The sequence below is a fragment of the Schistocerca americana genome, chromosome 7 (assembly GCF_021461395.2).
Source record: "Schistocerca americana isolate TAMUIC-IGC-003095 chromosome 7, iqSchAmer2.1, whole genome shotgun sequence".
NCBI classification, from domain to species: domain Eukaryota; kingdom Metazoa; phylum Arthropoda; class Insecta; order Orthoptera; family Acrididae; genus Schistocerca; species Schistocerca americana.
In genome coordinates, this window is record NC_060125.1 from 435,008,557 (window position 1) to 435,026,513 (window position 17,957).

Consider the following 17,957-nt stretch of genomic DNA (forward strand, 5'->3'; position numbering starts at 1 on the left):
AGCAGCAGTAATGGATCTAACAACAGCGCCGGACACTTGTTTTCTTATAGGTGTCTCCGACCGCAGTGCCGTATTATGCCTGTTAACATATCTCTGTATCTGAATACGCATACCCATACCAGTTTCTTTGACGTTTTAGCGCATAACAGAGTTGAGTTTTGATGAAAGACACTACACTTCTTTAGAAAACAGATCCTTAATTTTATATCTCTCAGAATACAAAAAAACCTCTATACTTGTGCCGGCCTTCTTAGTCTATATCCAGGATTCATTTCCATATGGTACTTTAGGGTAGCAATTCATTTATAAATTTTTACCGTTGTGGGCTTCTTGATTTGCCACCCAGTTTTCCGTGTTTTGTTGTTTATAATTAAAGATAACAGCCGAATGGAATCATAAGTAGTTTCTAAGAAGAAAATTACTTTATTAGTCGTCCTAAATATGAAAAACACTTTAATGGTAGAACAGTTTTTAATTTACTTGTTCATTTATGAGATGCAAAGAGAGTAACAGTAAGAATTGCTCAGTACGAAGTGAAGAACACTGTATTTTGTACGCTGGGCATTCGTAATTTAAAATTCTAGTTCATAACAGTTTTAATGAATGTTCATCGTGTGTACGTAAATTCTAGTAGCATGACAAAATGATGAATTAGAAGCAAAGTAGTGCTATACCAGTATAACAAAGAGACGTGTGCTGTAAAATTACGTAGAAGCAAATTACCACAAGAAATTAAAAAAAAAACGGCAATCCTTGTATGTGATAAGAACTGGCGACCGATAGAAGGAAAATTTCTCTGATTACCTAAATGACTGTTAACGTATGTACGATATATTAGTCTATATATATGAAGACAGTAACTGTTCTCGAAAGAACAGATACTGTAGATGACTGTCCAGCTTTTCCCTGGAATAAATGATGAGTAACTGAAACCCTCAGCTGCCGACAGGTGTTGTTGATATACCTCGATGTGAACAGCTGAAAACGTGTGCCCCGACCAGGACTCGAACCCGGGATCTCCTGCTTACATGGCAGACGCTCTATCCAACTGAGCCACCGAGGACACAGATGAATAGCGCGACTGCAGGGACTTATCCCTTGCACGCTTCCCGTGAGAATCACATTCCCAACTGTCCACAATTCTACCTATGTAGAATAAGGTACATTACCGCGCAGTCATAATAAGGGGCAGAGTTGGGCAATTTATTAGTAACTTTTATTAGGAAATATAGACATTTGTACGTAAACGGTTGATATTAATCTACAGTAAATATATAATGGACAACAACGTTAAACATTTTGTAGGATTAGTTGCCTTCATCATTCATTTATGTTTAGATTGTAATTTATATGTAAAAAAGAGCATTAAGAGAACCTAAGATCTGCTTCAGGTGGTAGTGGTTCAAATGGCTCTAAGCACTATGGGACTTAACATCTGAGGTCATCAGTCCCCTAACTACTTAAACCTAACTAACCTAAGGATATCACACGCATTCTTGCCCGAGGCAGGATTCGAACCTGCGACCGTAGCAGCCGCGTGGTTCCGGACAGAATCGCCTAGAACCACTCGGTCACAGCGGCCGGCCAGGTGGTAGTCAGACGGGGCAAATCATCATTTTAGGTTTTATTATTTTCGGTTGCGCACATTCATTTTTACACCCTCCTGGAGTAGCATCTTGGATATGGTTTACCCTGCCAGGACCCTACTTAGAGTCTTCTGATAGTAGTTATAAAGTGATATGAAACTTCGGAAATTTTCTAAAATTTTTTTTCCCATTTAATGTTTAGGTGTGATTGATAGTGATCTTCAGCTTGCGTGTATAGTTTGCAGTGATAAAGTCTGTATTTTATTGTATTTCTTTTAAGAGGCGTTGCGCTTCAGCCCACAGGCTGCAATTTATTGATTTTTGTAATGTTATTTATCACTGTATTTTGCTTGTATCGTAACGACACTGCCTGTTGCCATTAACTTAGCTTCTTTGTTGTAGATATTTTATGTTATATAATAAATGTGGGTAGTATAGATTATGTAGCTTTAAGAGAGAGCTGTTATCAGGGATCAGTCCATGTTAACTAGGGCCAATGCGCGCTTAGTAACGTAACAGAACACTAATTGTAACAATATAGAAATGGCAGATACATGGGACAGTCAAGAAAGCCTAAGGGGATGAGAAAGAGTTAGCTATGTTAGCAGCATAAGGCACAGGTGAGGGGAATACCAATCCAAGGGAATTTTGTGAGGACAGTCAATCCTGTGGTGGGCAATCTGATAGTAAGGATGAGGAACAAAGACACACTGAGGCAATCGTAAAGATACGGGACTATAATTTAGGGAGTCCAAGTGAACGCAGAACACTAAGATTTGTGGTAGATCGCCGTCAGTGCCATCGTCACGAGGCAGCATATAAAGGGCATGTGGTGATGACTTTTTTGAATACCAAAAAGTGGAAAGGTAACGGGCAGAAGATCACCTAGGAGTAGAGAAAGTGAAAGCCACAATAGGAGAGAAGTTTTAGGTAACACAGATGCGCTGGACATCCTTGCATATCTAAAAGGAATGGGAAATAAAAGTCAAGGGGTCAGCTCTGAATTGGGAGAGCAAATGAAAAGTGGGAATTATGAAGTACGCGCTGAATTGGAAGATTAAATAAAAAGAGGGAATCATAAATACGCTCATAAATGGAAACTAAAATTCAGAACGTTAGTGCTGAAATGGGAAGTAAAATCCAAAACGCTGGTGCAGAAATGCAGAAGGTTAGCTCAGAAATGGGAAGTAAAATTCAGAACGCTAGTGTCGAGATTCAGTCAGTAAAAAATGAGACGAGGGAAGTGAAAAATGAGGTAGTGACGCTCCGAACAAAACTAGAACTAGAGACTGTGGAGATCAGAAGAAGCGCGAACGAAGCACCATTACTTACGAGGGGGGCAAAGCGGATTACTACAAGACAGAAATTGCAGAGGTGCGTGAAATGAGTAGAAATAACGCAGCTGCAAAAGACAGAAATTGCACCAAATAAGGCATTGACCCCGGAGTTCTCCCAATGTAAACAGAACGTAGAAAGCGAAATTAAGCAATTATCCCAGGAAGTCAGGTCGCAACCAAGGCAAAAACCACCTGTCAGAAAATAAATAGTAGGCGATTTGGAAACGACAGCAACCGAAAGAGCAGTTCAATCTCTTCACGATCATGTCCAAGCCCAGACATGTTACAATGTGCTCGAATGTAAGAGCTGCTTGTCAACTAGAGACAGAAGGCGTATCTGCAGAGCAACGAACTATCGCTAGAGATATGAGCCACGCGTCTACACAGGCCACAACTGTATCGCATATTGCGAATACGGTGAACAGCAATGATATATTTCATATGCATAATTGTTACCCATTAATGCGCACCGCGAAACATTTTTCCACTGATGAGAATGTAACAGGGAGTAGAAGAGAGGATGCCCAAAGTAATGGTAGACCGGAAACGTTAGCGCCAATGAGAATGTGATAGGCTGAGCGGGAAGAAACTCTAATGAAATTTTCGATTTTAAGCATTTTACCTCTGCACGAAAATTTCAGGGTTACAAAGACCGGGGTAATGTTTTATACCCGTAAACCTTTATTGACCAATTTGATTTATCACTACCTCTTCACTGGCCTCTGATGTACAAACTGGACTTCGTATGTTCGCACATCGAGGGAACAAGGGCCAAATGAATGCAGAACATTGCAAAAACGTGCACGCTACACGTGACGCATTTTTAAACAAATACTGCTCCAAGGAGACACAGGATAGAAGCAAGCAGAAAATAATGATGAGCAGAGACTTCGAGAGTTCAGGGCTCCGTAGTCCGGTGAAGTTTTTCGAAAACTAGACCAAGAAAAATCAGTTTTTGGATGACCCTTGCACACAGGCTGAGATCATAAGACTATGTTACATAAAGCTGCCAATTTCCTACCAGCAAACGCACGTCGGCCGATATGGAAGTGATGTAGAAGGATTCAAGGGTGTCTTAAGAGAGTTGGTCGCTTTCAACGAGCAGCAGGCACGAGAAAAACGTACTCAGAGAGACGTGCAAGGTGAAGAAGGGAGAACAACGGAGGGAATAAATAGAGGCCGTAATGGCAAAACAGTGTAAACCGTCCGCCTCACCAAAACATGGATCAGAGAGATCGTAGTGGGAATAATGGACAGTGGAGGAGCTATGGCAGAGAATATAGGCAACAAAATAAGGGCGCATCATGGGGCGACAGACAGTAGACAAACTCGTCAACGGTCTGACCAAGGATGGGGTGGAATGAACAACAACAGGAATCGGGAATAATCGATTGAAATTAGAGTATGCCAAAATAACACGGAAAATGAACAATGACTAGGCCAGACGACGGGCACTAGAGAAAATGCGCCCGTAAACCGTCTCGGAAGTAATAATATAAATATTATAGAATATGAGGACATGAGGGAGATGAAAAGGAAACGTTACCCAAACAGGAAATCTATCCGGTGGTAAAAGTAAAAATTGGAGGAATTGTGAGCACTGCTGTAATAGATAAAGGAAGCGAACTCTCAGCTATTTCAGATAGGCTGTTCGCTAAATGCAAGAATTCAATTAATCCACCTATGCTCACAGTGCAAAAAACAAAGGTACGAGGTGAGTTTGTTGGAAAGGATATGGAAATATCGCAACAAACACGTCTAGACTTTGATTGCCAAGGACACCATATGACTGGAAATCTGTTCATAATACCGAAACTAACAGCTGATATAATAATCGGTGTAGATTTTCTTTCAGCGCAGAAAGCTATCATTGATCTAGGAAGAGAGGAGTTAACGTTAGGGAAAGGAAATAAAATAAGAAGCGGATTTGACGAGAAGGGAATAGAATCTCAAATTCCGGCGAGCAGTTTAAAACTACAATTCACGGGCCAACAGGCAGTTCAGAGGGAAGAGTGTAAAAAAGTTAATGAGAATAGAGCGGAGTTCAAGTCAGAACGTGAACATATTAATGAAATTAACAGTAGGATTGATTCGAAACTCGAGAATCTGAATAACATAAATAATAAGGACAGAAAAGGGTTGGAGCTTGCACTCAAAAATAACGCAGAGATTTTCGTACCCAAAACCGGATGCATTAAGGGGTATTAATATAAATTTCAGGTAAAGAAACGTAGACCATTTCGGGTACCATGTCATCCCATGGTCATACCGGGAAAAGGTTCTAAGTAAACTAAGAAGAATGGAGGACAAACGTGTAATTGAGGCAGCGAGATCTGAGTACAATAGCCGACTACGCATTGTAAACAAAAAGGACGGTGGAATTCGTCTGGTGTTAGACTCACGGCAAATAAATACCATTATTGTGCCACAGACGGACAGCCCTGAAAGACTTGAGGAGCTCGTTCAAAGATTTCACAGGGTTTCGGTGTTTTCCCCACTTGATTTGCGATCGAGCTGTTGGTAGATAGAGCTCGATCCTGAATGCTGAAAATACACGGCCTTTTTTGCCTTCGGATGGTGTTTTCAGTTCGAAAGGCTCCCTTTTGCATTTAATATATCTTCAGCTGCGTTACCTGGGGTTTTAGCAAAGTATTGAGTGAAGAGTTAAAGAGAAGCTCACGTGTTATTTAGACGGTATATTGATGGCAGAAAATACCTGGGAGAGACATAAAAAACACTTAGAGCAAGTGTTAAGCAGTTTGAAAAGGTGTGGGATGACCGCAAACATTGAGAAGTCTTGCTTAGGGAGCAGTAGGGTCAGCTTTCTGGGACACGTGATAACAGGAGAAGGGATTAGTCCCGACACAGAGAGGATAGCAGCAATTGCAAAGTTTACCACTCCTACAAGCAGAAAACAACTGAGAGGGTATTTAGGAATTATAAGTTTCTATAAGAAGTTTGTCTACGTGGAAACATAGCAAGTCCCTGACTCTGACAATTGACAGGAAAAGGAACACCCTGGGCGTGGGATGACTGTGCAGATCGAGAATTCAATAATATGAAGGTGGCACTCGTCAATGCTCCTATTTTATCTCATCCTGACTTATCACAGGATTTTTGTATGGTCACTGACAGCGTGAAGACCGCACTGGGAGTTATGGTGTTTAAGGAGATTGAGCAAGATGGCAAATTAGTACACAGAACAATCGCCTTTGGTAACAGGGTACTATCCAAAAGTGAAATAAATTACTCTGTTACCGAAGCCTTTGCAACAGTATGAGGATTTTAAAAAAATTAGATACTTTCTGTTCGGTAAAAGAAGAAAATTCTATACGGACCATGGGGCTCTATAGTCTCTCCTAACCGCCAAACTTCCGCATGGAAGACTAGCGAGATGGGTAGCTGTACTTCAGTAACACAAGTTTTCAACCATCTATGTACTTGGTCCGACAAAAGTCATTGCTGACGCCCTGTCCCGCTCACCTATTGGTATAACAGAAGAGACGGCTGAAACATTAGAGCAAGAGCAGTTTTCGTTGTTCTACCTCAAAGGCGTGGCATTTGAAAACATCGTTACTGTGACGATGCGGAATATCTTGAATGAGCAGGACAAGGACTCAGATTAAGTCAAAATAAAGGGAAAATGGAAGGATCAGACGCAGGCCCGCATAAGACAGCACTACCTCTTGAGAAAAGAGATTCTGTTTTATAGGGCAAACGTTAATGATTCGCGGTGGTTGTTGTGCAAACCAAATGAGTTAATAAATAAGCTTATATGAAATACACACCTAAGTTACGCACATTTCGGTCCACGAAAATGATTTATGAAAATCAGGAGTGCCTGCTATTTCTAAAACATGGACAAACGCATACGGAAAGTACTAGCCATCTGTAAAAAATGCCAAAAGGCGAAATTCATAACTGCTGGAACCCAGGCTCCTTTATACCCAATTATTCCTGAGAAGCTAAGGCATATGCAAGTGGCGGATTTAACGGGACCATTACCCAAGACACCGAGGGGCCATCAATATATATCGGTAGTAACAAGTTTGTTTGTGTGGCCATCCTCCGCAGCAAGCATATAAATACTTGTTTTGTAAATAAAACTGCCTTTTCCTACTGCTAGTTACTTTATTTATCCCACAAGCGTGTGGCATTCTCCAGTTGTAGGACATCATCAGTGGGATCTATAACGATATAGTTTTGCTAGTTTTAGATTATTAAACAGTTGATTTTGCGATTTTTTTGTAAAGAAGTAATTACTTACGATTTGCTGATCTGCGTTTCCTCACATCTGGTCTGGAGGTCGCACTGCCACTTTTATCACTGACATATAATCAGATGTTTGTGTTCTCGCCTTCCACAAACTGTTCACCATGTTTCTCACTCTTTTTTGTGGTGGAATATTATTCTTTTGTCACTCGATACAACTGTTTCGTCGTACACTGTTTTTCACAACGTAAATATTGCGATTCCACTACGTGTTTCATCTTCTTTGGTATGTTTACCTATTTTTTGCCGACCTAACGAAGTATATGTTCGAGACTAACTTCTATTTATGATGTTTATACCGTGTGTGTGTATGAGTGAGAGAGGGAGGGGGATAGAGCCACCGAGGTTTTTTTTTATTTTGGGGGGGGGGGGGGGACGGATGTACTACCTGTTACTGTGGAAAGAATCATGCTTGCTTGGATGTATTTCTTACAGATTTTCAGGATGTGATGAACGAGCTCCCCCCCCACAGTACGACACTGAAGCCACCTATAATGATTCTGATGAATAGGGACCCTCCAGATAAAATTCGAGGACTGATAGATTTTCCACAAAGGACGCGCCAACAACATAAAGTCATAGTGGAGAAGGCTTTGCGCAGTATTCGGGTCGTTAGAGAGAAGTGCAAGGTGCGCGCAGACCAAAAGGCGGACGTAAGGGAATTTGTCGTTGGACACAATGTATTACTTAAGTCTTATAGGTTGTCCAACAAACAGATGAAGCTGTGTCAAAAGTTCTTCAACAGATACAGTGGCCCTGTACGTATAAGAAGACTACCTTATGCAAATGTGGCTGAAATTGAGTCTATGAGAACAGGAAAATCTTTGGGACTCCATCATGTGAGCCATTTCAAGCCATTTGTAGAATTAGTAGGGAGAATTGAAGCGAGCGTGTATGGCCAAAGTAAAGTACAATGTACATAGTTAGCAATTAAGTTAAGTTATTACACTGAAGGGATATGTAGATTTATCAGATGATCTAAAATATTATCATCTTAAAAGAGGTACTACAGCACATAAAAAGGCAAGATGTCGTGGGTAAGAAAATTAGGGTATGTTTCTTGTGTAGGCTATAAGTATGTGCACAGGAAACTGAGCGTACAATTTTAGAAAGTGTTTAGAGTTGAAGATGTGTTATCTGTCCACGAAGGAATAAAGTAAAATTTAGAAACGTGTGGTACTACAGAAATGTTGTAAAGATGTGTGAATAGATAAAAAAATAGTTAACCAATTGATGTGAAACGTATTAGCAGAGAACTCGAGCTGCCAGACCTATAGAGCCTAATGCAAAGGGCATTATCTCAACACAGCTCAGCTGCAATGGTAAAATGCAGCCTAGCTACTCTATTAACACACAGAGAGGAAGACAGTGGCAAATACTGCGTTTTATGTGAAGTAAACAGACAATATAAATGGAGATGGGAGGAAAACAACATAACACCAGAAATATGCTATATATAAAATGTACAAGAAAAAATGTTTTGTCATACAACGATTTTTACGTACAGTGCTTTATGATGTACTTACGTTATTCGCATTTTCTAGGTATACTCAATATTCACATAATATTTGTTAATGTTATTGACATATTTTTCAAGTATTAATTTTATTTACATTTTCATTTTTTCAGGAAAATGAAATCAGATATTTACATTACTTAAAGTTTTTACATTGTTTACAGTCAAAAGTCTTGATGTGGTATTGTCCACAGGCCGGTGTATTTGCTTCATCAGGATAAAGAAGATGTTCGTCATCTTCTGCAGATTGTTTAATAGTCAAAACAAGATACTGCTTTGACTAAATGAAACCAAATCCAGGAAGCACTACTTGTAATCGTCAGCGGTTAGCTTATTTACAAAGATTGTTTTACACCTTTTTTGCTGTGTGCTTTATGTACCAAACACCGCCAACAATGCTGGAAAAGGGTCATGATTCAGTTCATCTTTTATTACACGAATCACATTTCTGTTCACCCAAGGAATATCATATTCATTACCCTCTGGCATTCCCAGATATCAAACGCTGTATGTACAGTCATAGACACAAAAACTGACCGCCGGCCAACAGACACAGAGACTAAGTCCGAGTCGTTCACTTAAGGTGGCCAATAAAACTGACTGCCCCTGACAACTCTATGTCCGGTCATCTCCAAAATCTGGCAACACTGTAAGACGCGGAAGTGTTAGGAGGAAGTGTTGTCTACCTCTGGAATGTTCTCTGATTGTGTGATCCCGTGGTCTAGTGGTAATCGACGTGCGTTTTAAACTTATAGTCGCCTATTCGAGTCCAACCGTAATTTTTTTTTTTTTTTACCAGATTTCAGCTCTCGTCTAAAGTTAGGATTCTGATTGAACATCGAAGATAATTCACTTCACATTCTACCCAACAGCAATAACAAGTACTTCCAGAAACAATACTGCAGGAAAGCTCGAGATTGCGTCGCGATCATAACAGCTTACACTCGAGCGTTTCCTCGCGCTGCAGCGGCTACCGGCCACCGGCCAGACGCCACCCACCACCTGAAATCCGGCGCCGCCCATGTGAAAGCAGCGCGACGCTATCAGTGTATGTATCATCTGTCATTTTCAAATTTGAAGTTCTAGCTATCATCTTCCAGTGAAGCATTGGATTTTGCGTACTTGAAAATCATTGAGTACGGTTAAGCATTGTAAAACGAGTCGCAAGTGGAAATAGGTGTAACATCTGCAACACAATAGTTACTTTTGGTATACCAGAGGGGTGAATAGAGAGGAGGCAGCTAGAAAGATTTGAACTGTGTGTGGAACGAGTGCTTTTGGGAAAAATACGCCAGATCGTTCTGCATGAATGATTCTCCACATTAAGGAAGTTTCGACTACTGATATATGTGATGGATTACCATTTAACCATCATGCGACATCTGCATTCAACAGGCAAAGTTCAGAAGTCTGGTATAGGAGTACTGCACACTCTGATTCGAAATAACAAAAATCAACGGAGTGACTACTATTGAACGTCATCAGGTCGCTCACTGAGCATTCCTATGCAGTACTTTTACTGGTGACGTCTTATGATGCCTTTATCGTTAACTTCCTAAGAAGTAATGAAAGGCTGAGCCCCACCAAAAGACGTAAACTCGAGCAAAGAGTAGTGTGAACATAATATCTTACATCTTATAGCTCCAAAAGAGTATTTTGGGCTACGAATTCTGTCCGAGGGGGTGTGTGCATCACAGCTGGAATTTGTTGACAACAGCTGAGACACCTTTCGGTCGCAGTGTAAGAAAATCGAGCAACAAAACTCACCTGTGCTTCTGCATGACAACGCACTCTGTTGATTTGAGAAACAAACCTATCCAGGAGATTGATAGGAAAGTCGTTTCTCAGGCACTTGTATTGATAGGAAAGTCCTCTCTCAAGCACTTGTCCCTCTCGTCGTATACTCGATAAATTTTACCTTTCCCACCCTTGATCGATCAACCGTCAAGGCAATTCATTTCTAGATGAAAATACTCATAAGACTACACTGGTTTAATGGCATGTTTAGAACCAGTAGGTTTCTACGGGCGTAGAATTTGTAAACTACTTTTGCATTGTCAGATTGTTTTAGATATCGTGAAAGAAAATTCTGTTGCGGATTAATTTCTCATTGATGATTACTGTTGCGTTCAGTAAAGTAATGACAAACGCAATTGAAGTATTCACTATACTAATACAAATTAAATTCAGCTTACTACAGAAACATCACGACGACAATGTATCTTAATAAACATTAAGTATCTGTAAGACGATTGAGCCTATTTTAACACGAATTAGTAGGATATTACCGACTTTTGACTTCGAAAGGTCTGTATTTACTTCATTTCCTGTATCATTCGCAAGTATTATGAAAATGTGGCGGTTCATAGATAAAATTATGTATTCACAACAACGACAAATATGTCGGCAGAAAACAAACGTTTCATTATGAATTTCGCAGTACCGTAAGGTTTTCACTCTGACACTAAGGGTTACTGAAAGTAGCAAGACGAATTTTGCTCGAGCGTTGTCTTACGATTCCCTTATTGAGTTTGTATCTGCCTGCTTGTAGCTCTGCTACAAAAGAATTAAAAACCTAGCTTTCAGCGAGTCTCGAAAGGCGAACGAAAGCAGCTTGCATCTGGTGGCCAAGCATGTTACCCTGGAACTTGTTTTTTCCTAATTTGGATAGACATCCCTTTCAGGTTGAATTGTTGGCAAATGTCAGTCAGACGTGTGCCGTTGGTGTAAGTGTTTCGGTGTGCTGAATTTGCACCAATGAGTTTTCTATAGGTTTTTTTCTGTCCCAAATAGAGTGTTAGGTCTTCCAATAGTATTTTCATGTCGTCTTGGTGAATTTTGCTCATAGTTTTTTCGAGTGTGTTCCAGAATTTTTCGACATTTTCGGTGTTTTTCTTATTTTTGATGTTGGTGGGTGTACAGTTTTTACTGGGGCTCTGAATGAGCATAGTCATAAGTCGATTGTTGATGGCTGTGATTTCTTTGACAGAGTTGATGACACATCTGTGTTCGAGAAATGCCTTTCGCTACCTTTTGTTGTACTTTACTCTTGAAGATGCAGTGGCTTCCGTAATGCAAGATTTCATTGTGAGTTAGTCGAAGTTCTAGAAGAGGAAGAATGAGAATTTTTTGTCGGTCGATTTCTTATGTGAGATTATTTAGTTTTCGTGTTTGGATCAATGTATCGATGTTTAGTTTTCAAATTCAAGTTTTCTGCTTGAAGGGAAATTTACCAGAGATATTCGATGTTCTCTGCCGTGCTAGCCTGGACTCCTCACAAGGGAACCTCCCCATCACACACCCCTCAGATTTAGTTATAAGTTGGCACATTGGATAGGCCTTGATAAACTGAACACAGATCAATCACGTAAACAGGAAGAAGTTATGTGGAACTATGAAAAAAAATAAGCAAAATATACAAACTGAGTAGTCCATGAGCAAGATATGCAACATCAAAGAGAGTGTGAGCTCAGTAGCGCCGTGTTCCCGTGGTTAGCGTAAGCACCCGCGGAACGAGAGGTCCTTGGATCACGTCTTTCCTCGGGTGAAAATTTTAATTTTTTATTTTCAGACAATTATCATCTGTCCGTCCATCCGTCCGATGCGAGGTAACTGCGCCGTATTATGGGGACGCTACACCCAAATAAACATCGAAACACACGACGTCAGTCGACTACGGCGCACGGAAGAGAGAGTATTTCTGCTAACGATGCTCATCACTTTTTTGGGAATGATTATCACATCCACAAGAAAACCTAAATCGCGCAATGTAGAAGAATCATTTTACCCATTCGCCAAGTGTACAAGTTAGGTGGGTCGACAACATATTCCTGTCATGTGACGCACATGCCGTCACCAGTGTCGTATAGAATATATCAGACGTGTTTTCCTGTGGAGGAATCGGTTGACCTATGACCTTGCGATCAAATGTTTTCGGTTCCCGTTGGAGAGGCACGTCCTTTCGTCTACTAATCGCACAGTTTTGCGGTGCGGTCGCAAAGCACAGTCACTGAACTTATTACAGTGAACAGAGACGTCAATGAACGAACGGACAGATCATAACTTTGCGAAAATAAATAAAGTAAACTTTTCAGTCGAGGGAAGACTTGAACCAAGGACTTCTTGTTCCACAGGTCCTCACGCTACCCACGGGACCACGGCGCTCCTGAGCTCACAGGATCCTTGATGTTACCTATCTTGTACATGGACTACTCAGTTTGTATATTTTGCTTATTTTTTTCATAGTTCCACACAACTTCTTCCTGTTTTCTCGATTGATCTGTGTTCAGTTTTTCAAGGCCTATCCACTGTGCCAGTTTATAACTAAATCTGACGGGGGTGCGATGGGGAGGATCCCTTGTCAGAATCCGAAAATCCAGCTGCCACCTGTCAACGGGCGTGTTGTGTACCACCTGGGGTAAAGTTGACTTTGCTTGCACAGTTCATGTTTACTTGTGTTTCATTGGTTTGGCCTGGGCGATACGAGGACCGGACAGGACCAGAGGGTGTTGAAGCCTTTGGAAGCAAATATTTTCAGCCGAGCTTATTGAGCTAACAGGCGGTGACCAGAGTTAGCGGTGGTTTTTACTCAGACTTGTCTGGATTTTGGATTCAACGGATTGAGTAGCAGTTCAGGATTGTGTTCGTATTTGGTTCACCCCAAGTATTTGATTTCTTCGGTACCACTCATATGGGGGAGGCTTTCACCTATCCACGACACAGGATTATTACTATTATCATTGTCATCAGAAAATCCGATATGGTGTATCTTCCCACCACTGAAATAGATACGTGTATTGTTCGATTCAATATTTCCATCACATAAATATGGGTTATAATTACGTTACATTGCTGCTGTTACACATTTTTCTCACTTTTTCTTAGACAGTTGCTACCTGTTACTCCATCAAAGGAGTTTATGTGCGCAGCATTATTGCAATACAATGTAATTTCATTCCGTTACCAGATCGTTCTAATTGATCCAGCCAGTCAGTCTTAATGTGGGTATCCGACTACGGCTCTCATCATATGATAGACCGGGTAAACCACATTCTTAATCGGACTGTTGAGTCTAGATCACTTAAGTATGACAGGGCCTGAATTCTTAAACACTATGGAAAATAATAATACAATGTGCTTATTACAAACACATTATTTAAATATAAATATATGAAGTAACGAGATAACAGTGTATTTACAGGAGCAGAGCCCCATCCGTCGTAGCAGGGCAGTGCAAGATTGGTTTCAGGGCCAAGATAGGATAAAGCTGTTGCCGTTTGTTCCACGATCATCGAACATCAACCAGATAGAGAATTTGTGGGCAGAGGTAACAAGGTTATTGCCATGTGGACCTACAAATGCAAAAGACCTTTGGACGAATATAGAAAACGTATAATGGGAAGTAAACCATCACGATACACTATCGACGACTAAATGAAATCAGTGCCCCTACGCCTTCGAGAAATCTTACGTAATGATGGTGGGTGGGTTGGTTATTAAAAGTACACTCGTCCACAAAACCCATGTGGACAATTATCTGATATTCGGTCAAGCTTTGCGTTGTCGCAGCTCTTTAGCATACAAGTTCATTTACTTTCAGTCTTCTACTTACAATTCTTGCAATGCAAAGTATTGAAATGAGTTGCTCAACACACAGTAGTCGTCACCCTCAGTGGAATCAATGACTGAGTGTGTGTGTGTGTGTGTGTGTGTGTGTGTGTGTGTGTTCTCGTGTTCAAGCACAATGTGAATCAATACTATTAACATTAGAGAGACAACCAACAATAAATATTGCATCAAATATAACTTTACAGTATTTTAATGTGATGGGAAGTTACAAACTGAATTTTTACCCAACCCACGTCCTACATACCACGTTGAGTAAGTAAGATGTATAAATTCCTTAGTAGCGGTTCTAGGCGCTCAGTACGGAACAGCGCGACTGCTACGGTCGCAGGTTCGAATCCTGCCTCGGGCATGGATGTGTGTGATGTCCTTAGGTTAGTTAGGTTTAAGTAAGTTCTAGGGGACTGATGACCGCAGATGTTAGGTCCCATAGTGCTCAGAGCCATTTGAACCATTTAATTCCATAGTATCGTTAGCAGAGACAGTGCGCTACTGTTGTCGAGGCTCGCGACAAGTGCAGCGATTAGCGGTGCCAAATGGCGCCGTGATTTGTTTATGTTGGCTGAGCGTGGACGGTGCAGCAGACGCTTCGCTATAAACAAAAAGAAATCACCTTGGCTCTGCAGTGAGCGGTCATCACTGCCTGCGTGTTCTTATACTAACCAACGTGAGACTCTACTCACAGGTGCCATGGAGCAATTGCACCGGGTATCATGTCATTAGTCATCATAATATTAACCATTGATGAAATGTCCACTCTATTTGAATCCCAAGAAAATAGGATCCTTCTCACAAAAGAATGTGAGGTGATATCAAAATTTATCCAACATACAAAAATTAACTACTGGCCTTTCATGTACGCGTTAGTAGCAACAAGGAAATATTATGTCTTGGAAGCCTATATTTCATTTCCTCTTCTCATATCAACACCCTTGTTTTAGTATGAAGTGAGAAAATAAACACGAAAAACTAAAGTTCCTGAGAAGCATATGTCATTTCCTCTTCTCATATCATAGCTTTTGTTTTAGTATGAAGTAAAAAAATAAACAGTTTAGGGTTCTGAAGCATAATATGACAACAGATTCTTATCGTAGGCGCTATCGGAAACGCAAAAAGCAGGGAGCTGTCCATTCTTTTGTCCAACAGTCTTTTTCCTTTCATGCATTACTCCCTCACGGACTCTCGGAGATTCTTATTTAAGGACTTGTGGGCATCAAGTTCTTCAGAAGAAGCTAATTACGCCATGCAAAAAATGCAACAAAGACGAGTTCCCCTTGAGCAGTGAGGATACTTGCACATGTCTGTAGCCAGCAATGACTGCCAGCTGCCACAACACTTCACAGAATCCATGCGGCAGGCAACACAACCGTGCGTGTACTTCAGACTTCATTTAGTAAGACGTCAGGAGATGGACGGAAACGTCAAATTAACGTCGCTTTCCGAGCCGTATTGAATGCAGAATGAGGTTTTATTAAGGTAGTTGAGCGTTCTAGCAATTACACATTAATAATTCCCATATGAGTATTCCGACAGCCAAAAGAACCCGTTAGTGTGAAACCATCGGGAACTGCATTAATATCAGACTGCAAGAACTTGAGACAATACGTGGACTCTTCTCTTCGCTGGGTGACCTATTTCTGTTATTTAGGATTCTCTCCGTCCTAGGCGTAATGCAAATAGAACTTCACACTCATGAGGCGCTTTCCGCTATTCTTGACAAACATAAGTAACTTGTAATCACTGCGAGTTACAACTGTGTGATGATAATGGTACAGGTTGTCAGCAGTTGTGGTGGTGTTGTTGTCAAATTGCTTACAGTAACGTTAATAGTGGCGCACATAATTTAGCGCTTCAGCTTGAGTAATCTGATTTAACGAACATTCACGAGTTGCTAATGATACAGTATGAATACAGAGATCATCGTGCGGGAATTACATTAATTCTGCAGTGAATTGCTTAACAAATATTACCCTCAGCTATGCAGCTGGAATGACTCATTACACATGTACTCTATGTCGCACTCGGTTAAGTGATCAGTTCGCTGCAGTCCTGACCATTCGTTATTTGACTAAATATGCACTACAATCTGATCAATCTGATTCGCATGTATATGACATGGGTTAGTGCCGTCACAAAGCAATGACTAAGGGCTGTATGCCTTTGAATTCCCGTTACGTTGATGACGAGACAAATGTTCGCAAATCACCTACATTGCCTCAAAAAACAATTGCATCTTAAATATCGAAGGACCGACATCCACACTGTCACAGCGCGTTGAAATACAGCAACGACGGCACATGAAAATGTGTGACCGACTGGGCTTGGAACCTGGACCTTCTGCTTACTAGACAAACGTGCTGACCACTGCACTATTTTTTTCTTTCTTTAAGTTTGAGAATTTCAGCACCACGTAGGAGGAGGCAAAGAGGGCAGAGGTCAAAGATCCGAGGTCTGGCCACAATGCCTCCCCCATGCCTGTCACTGAGTAGTTGCATTATTCCCATGTATTCCATGTTTGTTCCCATATATGCCTTAAATTGTAGAACAAAAATGAAGTAGTAATTAAGGTAAAATATATTACAGGTTAGCGCCTCCAATGGCGTGCGTTCCTTGTAGAACATAACTTATAACAGTGAAAAGAGTGACGGAAAAATACATAACAAACATTCATTCAGAAATATATTCACAATTTAAGTTATTATGCACTGGATGCATACGAGGTCTGTAAGAAAGCCATATATTTTTCAACAAATGAAAGAAATTTCGGAGCCGGAGAGGTTTTGCTAAATTAGAACAGCTCTGATTCTAGAGCGAACATAAAAGAAGATTCCAGGAATAAAAAAAGTGAATGAATAGTATTCTGTTTCTAATCAATAAAACTGTCCACCTCTTTATAGCCCACGTAAAGCAAAAGATAAGAAATTTTGAAACCATTCCTTATACTTGTTATTCTTCTTCAGCTTAAAATGTTCTTCTGCAATATAAAACATGTACTCTTCTAAGTTCGAAGTTTTGTTTGTTAAGACGTAAAACACAAACTGTCCCAGAAGCCACGAATAACTGTTATTCTTTGTGGACGGGTAACATTTCCTGTCAGGTTGTAAAGCCTCAGTTATCGGTATATGACATTCTGCGGTTTTGTTGACAGTGCTAATTTCTTCCTAGTCCAGTTTCCAATTCTGATTCTATTTTCACATAAGGTGTGCGCTACAGTTTCTACAAGCCGACATTTGTCGCAGTATGGAGATGGTCTCAATTTGATTTTCCATAATCGTTCCGCTGTGGGTATGGTTTCGTTTACAACGTCGGACTCTAGTTGGTAGAATTTTATTGTTGATAGTTTTACAGACGTTCATTCAGTTTTTAGTAGGTTAATTTACCGGAATTGGGTTGTGAAGACGATGTCTGGTAACATAATCATAGACGGTTCTAGTGTTGGTTTGTGCTGGTGGAAGTCTTATACAGCTCCAATCGCCATAGTACTTTCTGAGGTAATCTAGGCTGGCATCTATATAATGCGTTACAGAACAGGAGCGTTCCTGTCCCCAGGATCTAACGACAGGAACAGAAGTTTCGTGATACCTGCCTTAGCGGCATGTCCTAGTTTAAAAGCACGTCTTT

The 17,957-nt window shown here is 40.7% G+C and overlaps 1 non-coding gene across 1 annotated transcript; it reads right to left on the minus strand.

The window, feature by feature from the left end:
• Positions 1 to 989: 989 nt before the first annotated feature.
• Positions 990 to 1,063, minus strand: Trnat-ugu. The gene has a single exon. It is a non-coding gene; the product is annotated as a tRNA-Thr (tRNA).
• Positions 1,064 to 17,957: the final 16,894 nt, after the last annotated feature.